Consider the following 9,389-nt stretch of genomic DNA (forward strand, 5'->3'; position numbering starts at 1 on the left):
TGGAGGAGGGAAGGGAGACAAAGCAAAAAACTACAGATTAACAACTCTCATAGAGAAAATGCTGAAATCTTCAGAAGGATATAATAAAGCATTTGAAAACCTAAATGCAATTATGCAGCATCAATGTGGCTTTATGAAAAGGAAATTAGATTTGACTAACTTTTTGGAGATTTGACAATGTGATGTAACAAGTAATGTGGGTAAATGGAGCTTGTGGCTGTGCTGTAGAAGTTTGAGAAGGCATTTGAAAGGTGCCACATAAGATGTGGAAGCAGAAGTAGGCCATTGAGCCTGCTGCACTATTTAGTGAGATCATGACTGCACCATCTCCACATACCTGTACATTTCACTTTTTCTGTTGATGATCCAATTCCCTCTTGAATGCCTCAATTGAATCTGCCTTCACCCCTCCTTGCCAAATGCTAAATACAGCTGCATTTTAAAAAGGTTTTTCTCAAGTTACCATGGCTTTATTTTTGTTCATCATGTGAAATCTGTGTCTTCTTGCTCTCAATATTTCCACCAATAAAAAGAGATGATTCCTGCTGATGTTATTTGTTTAAAAATTACACAACACCAGCTCATATTTCAACAGGTTAATTTGGAAGTACTAGCTTTTGGAGCGCTGCTCCTTCATCAGGTCATTTGAGAAGATTTATAGCTCAGTTTGAGGTACTGGATGTAGGCTTGTTCGCTAAGCTTGAAGGTTCATTTTCAGACATTTTATCACCATACTATGTAACATCTTCAGTGAGCGTTTGGGTGAAGCACTGGTAGTGTAATCCACTTTCTGTTTATGTGTTTGGATTTCCTTGGATTGGTGATGTCATTTCCTGTGGTGATGCCATTTCTTATGAGATCATGGTAGCCTAAAAAACCCACCAACACACTAAAACAACAGCTAATGAACTTGAAAGACCCTATACAGACAACAAGCAAAACTAATGTAATTTACAAAATACCTTGCAAGAACTGTAACAAACACTACATTGGACAAACAGACAGAAAATTATCCACAAGGATACATGAACATCAACTAGCCACAAAAAGATATAACCCACTCTCACGAGTATCCTTACATACAGATGACGAAGAACACCCCTTCGACTGAGAGGACAATCCATCCTAAGACAAACCAAACAGAGACATGCATGAGAATTCCTAGAAGCATGGCATTCCAAACGGAACTCTATCAACAAACATATTGACTTGGATCCCATTTATCACCCCTGAGAAAAGTAACAGGAAATGACATCATCATAGGAAATGATGTCACCACAGGACATTACTTCACCAACCCAAGGAAACCCAAGCACATAAACAGAAAGCAGGCTACACTGAAGATATTACCTAGCATGATGATGAACCATTAACAACTTTTTTTCTTAAAAGTGTAACAGATAATAATTAACTAACCACGATTTACAGTTTCTTTCTCTAACCTGTTAGATTAGATTCCCTACAGTGTGGAAACAGGTCCTTCGGCCTAACAAGTCCACACCGATCCTCTGTAGAGTAACCCAACCAAACCCATTTCCCTCTGACTCATGCACCTAACACTATGGGCAATTTAGAATGGCCAAATCACCTGACCTGCACATCTTTGGACTGAGAGAGGAAACCGGGGAACCCCGAGGAAACCCACACAGACACCAGGAGAATGTGCAAACTCTACACAGACAGTCGCCCGAGGCTGGAATCGAACCTGGATCCCTGGTGCTGTGAGGCCCTTCCCATCTATAATACTAATCTGATAAAACTTTAAATTAAAATTTACAAAACAACACTTCTTATCTCAAAACCAGGCAGCTGTAGGTTTTTGACTTCAGATCTTTGTATGTCTTCTTTTCTCCTTGTTAGGAATTTTTGTCATAGGTTATTGATCGAAAAGGTACTTTTAAGAGAGATACTTTTTCAAGCAGTCTATGACATGCTCCATGACAATCTATGGCAATTCTCCTCCCAACTGTTCACTTTGACCCCCATCTTATACACCAGAACACTGGACTGTGTCATTGGCTTTTATGATTGTCAATATACTCAATTCAAACTTGATTGGAGATTGATATTTTTTCAGGGTATAATTTAAACTGTTTGGCCAAATTCAAATTTGTTTTTGTCTCCAGGCAACAAGCTAATTGAGTTGTTCGACCCAGTGTTACATTGTTGCCTTATTGAGAACACTTGGTGCTGTATCCGGTAGTTCTGCTGCTTTTAACTCTCTTAAAGGTATACACCCACATCTTCATAACCCTTCCCCCCTTAAGAAAAAATGAACCATCATAATGAAAAGATGGTTTCATTTATTTTTCTACTGTTTAAACACATTACCTTAACATACTGATAACTTTCACGTAAGTTCACCTTAATGTCTTTCGATGTACCTACATATAGATAAAAGATTAAATAAAGACAAATCTCATTTAAACTTTATCAGTTAAATCCGCGATAACATGTCTGCAATTACATTTTCTGACCTGCAACATGTATGATTTTTAAATTTAAAGTCTGTAACATAAGACTCCAACAAAATAGTTTCATATTCTTATCTTTTAAACATTCTAAGAATATATGCACATTATGATATGTGTACACAATCATCTCCAACACACTGTTCGTGACATACACATTAAAATGTTGTAAGGCTAGTACCAAACTCAATAGTTCATTTTTGATCATGGAGTATTTCCTCTGGTGGATGTTGATCTTCTTCGAAAAATAAACAACTGGCAGTTCAATCCCATCCTCATCTTCCTGTAGGACTACAGCTCCGACTCCTATGTTATTAGCATCGATGGCGACTTTAATAGATTTTGAAAAGTTTGGTGTAGCTAAAACTGGTTTGTGTGAATATTGATTTCAAATGCTCGAATTGACATTGTTCTGTCCACCGAAACTTTGTGTTCTTCTTCAACAAATCGGTTAATTTTGCCACTACACTGCTGAGGTTTGGAACAAACTTCTGATTGAATCTGCTGAGACCTATGAATCGAAGCACCGCTTTTTTCGAGGTTGGTCATGGAGATTCCTCGATGGCCTTCATCTTTGCGTTCCATGGGGTCAACCTTCCATGACTAATGTTATGTCTCAAGAATGTTACCTCTGCTTTTGCGATTTCCGTTTTATTTATTTGCTTCTTGTAGTTGTTCAAAGAACTCTGTCATGTGATCTTTCCAGGACTTACTAAAGATCGTTACATTGTCCAAGTAGACTGCACAGTTTATTAAGGGGAGAAAGTGAGGACTGCAGATGCTGGAGATAAGAACCAAAAATGTATTGCTAGAAAAGCGCAGCAGGTCAGGCAGCTTCAGGAATTCCTGAAGAAGGGCTTATGCCCGAAACGTCGATTCTCCTGTTCCTTGGATGCTGCCTGACCTGCTGCGCTTTTCCAGCAACACATTTTCTGCACAGCTTATTAACCCAGCCACAACTCTGTTCATGAGTCATTAGAATGTGGCAGGTATGTTCTTCATTCCAAAGGGCATCACTTTAAACTAATAACTTTAAACCAAACGCAGGAATTTATTTCACCAACTCTAATAAAGGTACCTGCCAGTAACATTAAGTCCAACTTGGTGATGTAATTGGCTTGTCTGACTTTCTTGATACAATCCTCCAAACTAGGAATTGGATATGTGTTAGATTTTGTTATGGCATTGACCTTCCAATAATCCATGCAGAATCGTTGAGTCCTATGGTTTGGGAACTAAGACGATCGGCAAACTCCAATTGTTCTGCCTTGGTTTGATGAGGTCCTCGTCAAGCATGGCCTCCACCTCCATCTGTACCTGTCTGGTTTTGAAAAGATTAAGTCGATAGGCGTGTTGTTTTATTGGAGCAGCATTCCCTACATCTACATCATGTACAATAGCATTAGTCCTCTCCATCTAATTCTTATACTATTCTGTTGGAACATGCAGAATAATATGGGTTCGGGCAAGAAATAACAAGGAAGGAGACACTGGGTGTAGTCGAAAGGTAATAGAAAATACCAATCATTCACAACATAGGCATATCCCATTGTGCAACTGAGATTCAAAGAAAGGGATAAACCAACCATGATAAACCAAGGAAGTTAAGGATATGTTAGAACTCACATTTTATAATGACAGTCCCAGCCCAGTGATACGTTCAGGTGCAACCTTATTTTGGTTCAACTTCGTTATAGCTTAAGATTTTCTTCGCAGTAAGGCACACAAAAACTTCCGATTGTAAAAAGTTAAAAACTTAGAATGCACATGCCCCTTTGATACTGATAGTCAACGGCACTGGGATGCCCCTTTATAATTGGGGCTTTCGCACAGCATTATAACTGTTCACAGCAATTTCAATGTATTTCTAATTAAGGACAGCAAAGAGGTAGACAGGCTAGTAGTCCATCCACAGTTATGATGTTTTCATAGACCTTAATGATTAGGGGATACACTTCGACTGGCTGAAACCGCTTTGAATCTTTTTGTTAGTGATTTCTTTTTTGCATATATGTGGATCTATCGCTACAATGGAATCTATGTTTATGATTAACTGAAGAATCTTAACTATAAACCTACTCTTAATATCGTAACATATGATTAAATAATTCAAGAGAAACAGCTACTTAGCATAAAATATTCTAATCTATGTAAGCAATTGCAGCTGCAATTCTATCCTAACCAGTAACCTTGTTTAAACAGTCCTGCTATGGTTCGACTTGTTGAGACTTCATGAAGCAAATACTTTCCCACATGCTCTAACTACTGTAGCCATAGGCAACTGTTGGCCATTTTGTGCCACCAAGTCATGGGCAGCTCAAACAGGAGAGTATTTAATTGAAATTTTAAAAAAAATATAATGTGGCAAAGATTATGGTAAGCCAAGAGATTGGAAATGTTTCATAGACTAATAAAAGATAAGCAGAAGAAAGGACAAAATACATTTTGAGAGTAATGTAGTGCATAATGTAAAAAAGGAAAGGAAGAGCTTTTTTAATTATGTAAAAAGAAAGAATGAGACAAAGTGAACATTGGCTCCTTGGAGAATGAGGCTAGGGAAATAATAGAGGGCAGGTGAGTTAATTAAATACTTGGCATCAGACTTCACAGTTGAATATATCAACAATATTCAAAAAAATACTAACTATATCAAGGGGCAAAAGCAGGGTGAAAATAAATACATCCTTTATTAGTAGCATACTAGAGAAGCTAATGGAGCTAAAGATTAATAAGCTCCCTGCACCTGATGGGTTGCATCAAAGGATACTATAGAAAATAACTGCAGAGATATTGGATGCAATGGTAATCTTTCAATAATCCTTAGATTTTAGAAAAGTCTCAAAGGATTGGAAACATCAATATAACACCCTTATTCAAAAAATGAGGAAGACAAAAAAAAAGGCCAGTTAGCTTAATACCTGCCTGTGGTAAAATGTTAGTCTATAAAGTCTATATTAAAAAGGATGCACTAGCAGACCATTTAAAGATATGTAAGAAATCAAGCATATTATTAAGGGGAAATTGGGCCTGACTAATCGATTAGAAATCTTTGAGGAGGGTACAAGCATAGAGATAAAGGTGGATTTTGCATTTTTAAGTGGTGTTTGACACTGTATTATACATAAGGCTATTTAATAACACAAGGACCTATGATGGGGAGTTAGTATATTAACATATATAGAATATTTTAGAGTCACCATAGTCCTAGCAGCTCTCTTGCTGGAGCAAGTTCATGTTGATTTAACCTGAGGGTCACCAAGCCTCAGGCACAGAAAGTGGTTGAGTAGAAGAGTCCTTCATGGTAACCTCAGCTCGTGTGGGAATTGAACCCATGCTGTTGGCATTAATGTACATCACAAACCAGCATCCAGCTAACTGGGCCCCCCACATAGAGTATTAGAAGACTGCTAACAATCACAAGACAGAGAGGTATTGTAGACGGGCATTCTCAGGATGGCAACCAGTAACTATTGGCATGACAGTGCGATGAGTGCCCAGGCCACAATTATTAAAATTTATATATAGACTTGGATGAGAGGAGTGAATGCACGATTGCAGGTGACACAGAAATAGCTGGGAAAGCACAAAGAATCTTGAGAGGGACATAGACAGGTTAAGTAAATAGGCAAAATCTTGGCAGTTGGAATAATAGGTGATAAAATGTGAGACCATGCATTTTAACAGGAAGAATAGAGGAGCTAAATATCACCTAATGGACAAAGCCTGCAAGAACCTCCTTCTGAGAGCTGATATAAACAAAATGGAACAAATGGCCTCTGTGATTCTATGAATAAATAAATACTTGAAACTAATGAATTTTTTTAAATGAAAGATACAATAATCTATGGATTCCTATGTAATCCTGAAATATGGTTTCGGATATACCTGATCAGAAAGTTGAAAATGTATGGAAAGATCAGTTGAAATGGATTTCAATTCAAATTGGGCGGGGGGATGGTGATGGTAACCAGGATGTGATGCAAAGGGACAGAACATGCAAACATGCGAGTGATCACAGTTGGGTAAAGTGGTAAAATAACAGTCTTAAAGGCTCTTTATTTGAAAGCATAAACATTCCTGGAAAGATAAATGAATCAGTAGCAGAAATTTAAATAAATGTTTATGAATTGATTGGCATTGCAGTTACATGGTGCAAGGTAACTGAGGCTATGAACTCAATATTCAATGCTATTTAATATTTCAGAAAGATGGGTAGAAAGAATTAGTTGGCATAATTTTGCTAATAATCAAGATCTAGAATCACTTTGGGAGGAATTAAATAGCAAGGGAAAGAAATTGCTTGTGGGAGTAGTTTATTGGCCCTGAACAGTAATTATTATCAGATAAGAAAACATAAAGCAAAAAAAAAAATGGGGAATGGTCAGAAAGGTACTGCAATAATCACAAGTGATTTCAATTCTTACAGGTTAGACAAGTCAAATTGGCTCAGGTAACCTTAATATTGTGTGCATTGAGTACTCTTGGATTATGCCTAGAACAAAACATTCTGTTAGCAACTAGTGTACAAGCTTTTTTTGAGTTGGAAATGTGAAATGAGACTGGTTAATTAATTCATGATCTGATAGAAAACCTCTATGGTAAAAGAATAAAGATGATTGGATCATAGCTATTGCATATGTGTGGATGTATGAGGACAGCACAGGACAGATAATGATGCCCTGACAGCAGATCTCTTAAAAGTGATTACAAGCAGCAGTAGCAGTAAGTGATTCTCTTGGAAAGAGTGCTCATGACATGTAACATTTTACATTCAGCTTTCCTTAGGTTTGCCTGAATAAAAGCAAGTTGTTTAAGTATACCACACAGTTGGATAATCCTTCAATATCCTTGTTAGTTAATTGTTGAGAGGTTACTGGTGGATTCTTTTGTTCTAAGCAGCATGACTTTACATTTATTGGGCCCATCTAATGCTACAAAATGTAGTATTTCTTTAACTATATCAATCAATGGAACTCGCCAATACTTTTTAAACAAATCAATTTGGGCGGCACGGTGGCACAGGGGTTAGCACTGCTGCCTCACAGCGCCAGAGACCCGGGCTCAATTCCCGCCTCGGGAAACCATCTGTGTGGAGTTTGCACATTCTCCCCATGTCTGCGTGGGTTTCCTCCGGGTGCCCCGGTTTCCTCCCACAGTCCAAAGATGTGCAGGTTTGGTGAATTGGTCATGCTAAATTGCCCGTTGTGTTAGGTGAAGGGGTAGATGTAGGGGAATGGTGTGGGTGCATTGCTGTTTGGAAGGTCAGTGTGGACTTGTTGGGCCAAAGGGCCTGTTTCCACACTGTAGGTAATCTAAAAAAAATGTTTGTATCAGCCATGATTGTTCAGTCACCTTAATACAATCCTTTCATCACAGAATTAGGTAGGAATCTGCCTTTTTTGCCATGCTACCTCTGCAATCAGCAATACAGAGTTATTGTGATCCATCTGGTTTTGTGAGATCCAACAAATATGACTCAGGTCAGTTATGCCATTATCCATCATTAACTGAACCTCTTCCCTCAGTTGAGCTAACGTCTCTGTATTAACGTTATAAGGATATTATTTACAATTGTTCTGCTATTTTCACTTTCCCTATTTCTTTCACAACTGTCAATACACTTCTTACTATTCTCCTTGTCAAAGAAATTGCTTTAACATATTATCATGACGTATTCACTGATGTTTTCCCCTTCCTGTCTAAAATACGCACATACTAATCCACATTATTGAATTTCACTTTGGTTTTATAAGGTCCAATGAATTATGCTTTAAATAATTTTCCAGAGATAGATAACAGTACTAACACGTAGTCACCAGCAACATAATTCAAGTTTTGGCATTTTGATCTGCTGTACTTTTCATTGTTTACAGAGCACCTTTCAAATATTGTTTGGCCAACATATAATCTTTGGTTATTTTTTCTTGGAAACTTAACATGTAAGTCAGAAGGGTTAGTCTCTGAGCTTTGGTTTGTAATTGTTATCTTTAACTTAAGATGCCCTCTCATCTCATGTCTGTGCATCTGTTTGAAAATTTCAATCCTATGGATTCAATAAAAGCATCCTGAACAATAACAAAGGAGTTCCTTTATCGAAATCAACAGAATATTTTTGACAAGCGGGATCTTTAAAGTTTGCTGCCATTTTTCAATCTTAAGGTGATGGATCAGAAGCTGAATATGTAAATTGTTTATTTTTGAACTATTTGTTATTTTGTAAAATATTTGTGACATTAAATTTGAATCTTGATCTGATAATATTTCTTTGGGCAATCCATATTTTGTAAAAGAAAATTGAACTAAATTCTCCACTATAAATTTTGCTGTGGTTTTCCCTTGCCTCAGGAAAATTTGTTCAAACAGCTATATTTGTACAAACATGCTGACTCCCATTACAGCATTTATTATCAATCCTTAGTTGCCCATTGGCAGTTAAGTATCAACCACATTGCTGTGAGTCTAGGCCAGACTAGGTAAGGATGGCCAATTTCCTTTCCTGAAGGACATTAGTGAACCAGATAGTATTTTACATCAATGATTTTATGTTTCCATGAGGCATTCTGGATATTTTTTATTGAATTCATATTTTACCATCTGCCAGGATGTGATTTGGACCCAATATTAGAATGGAAAATTAGAATGGAAGTTTTATCGATATGTCCAGTAATGCTCTGGACATATCGCTAGCTAAACAATAGTTACCAGGAACCTGGAATAATAGATTAAATTCCACCTGCAAATGATGTGCTTTCCTTGGATACTGCCCTAAATTTGGTAAAAAAAAAAGATGTTGAAGTAATAGGTCCCTGATAAATCTTCCAGTCTACAATATTTGCACCATATAAACTCTGGCACTTATTAAAATTTTGGAGAAGGTTTGTAGCTCAGGTTGTGGATCAGGTTGTTGGTTTGCTCGCG

The sequence above is a fragment of the Chiloscyllium punctatum genome, chromosome 25 (assembly GCF_047496795.1).
Source record: "Chiloscyllium punctatum isolate Juve2018m chromosome 25, sChiPun1.3, whole genome shotgun sequence".
NCBI classification, from domain to species: domain Eukaryota; kingdom Metazoa; phylum Chordata; class Chondrichthyes; order Orectolobiformes; family Hemiscylliidae; genus Chiloscyllium; species Chiloscyllium punctatum.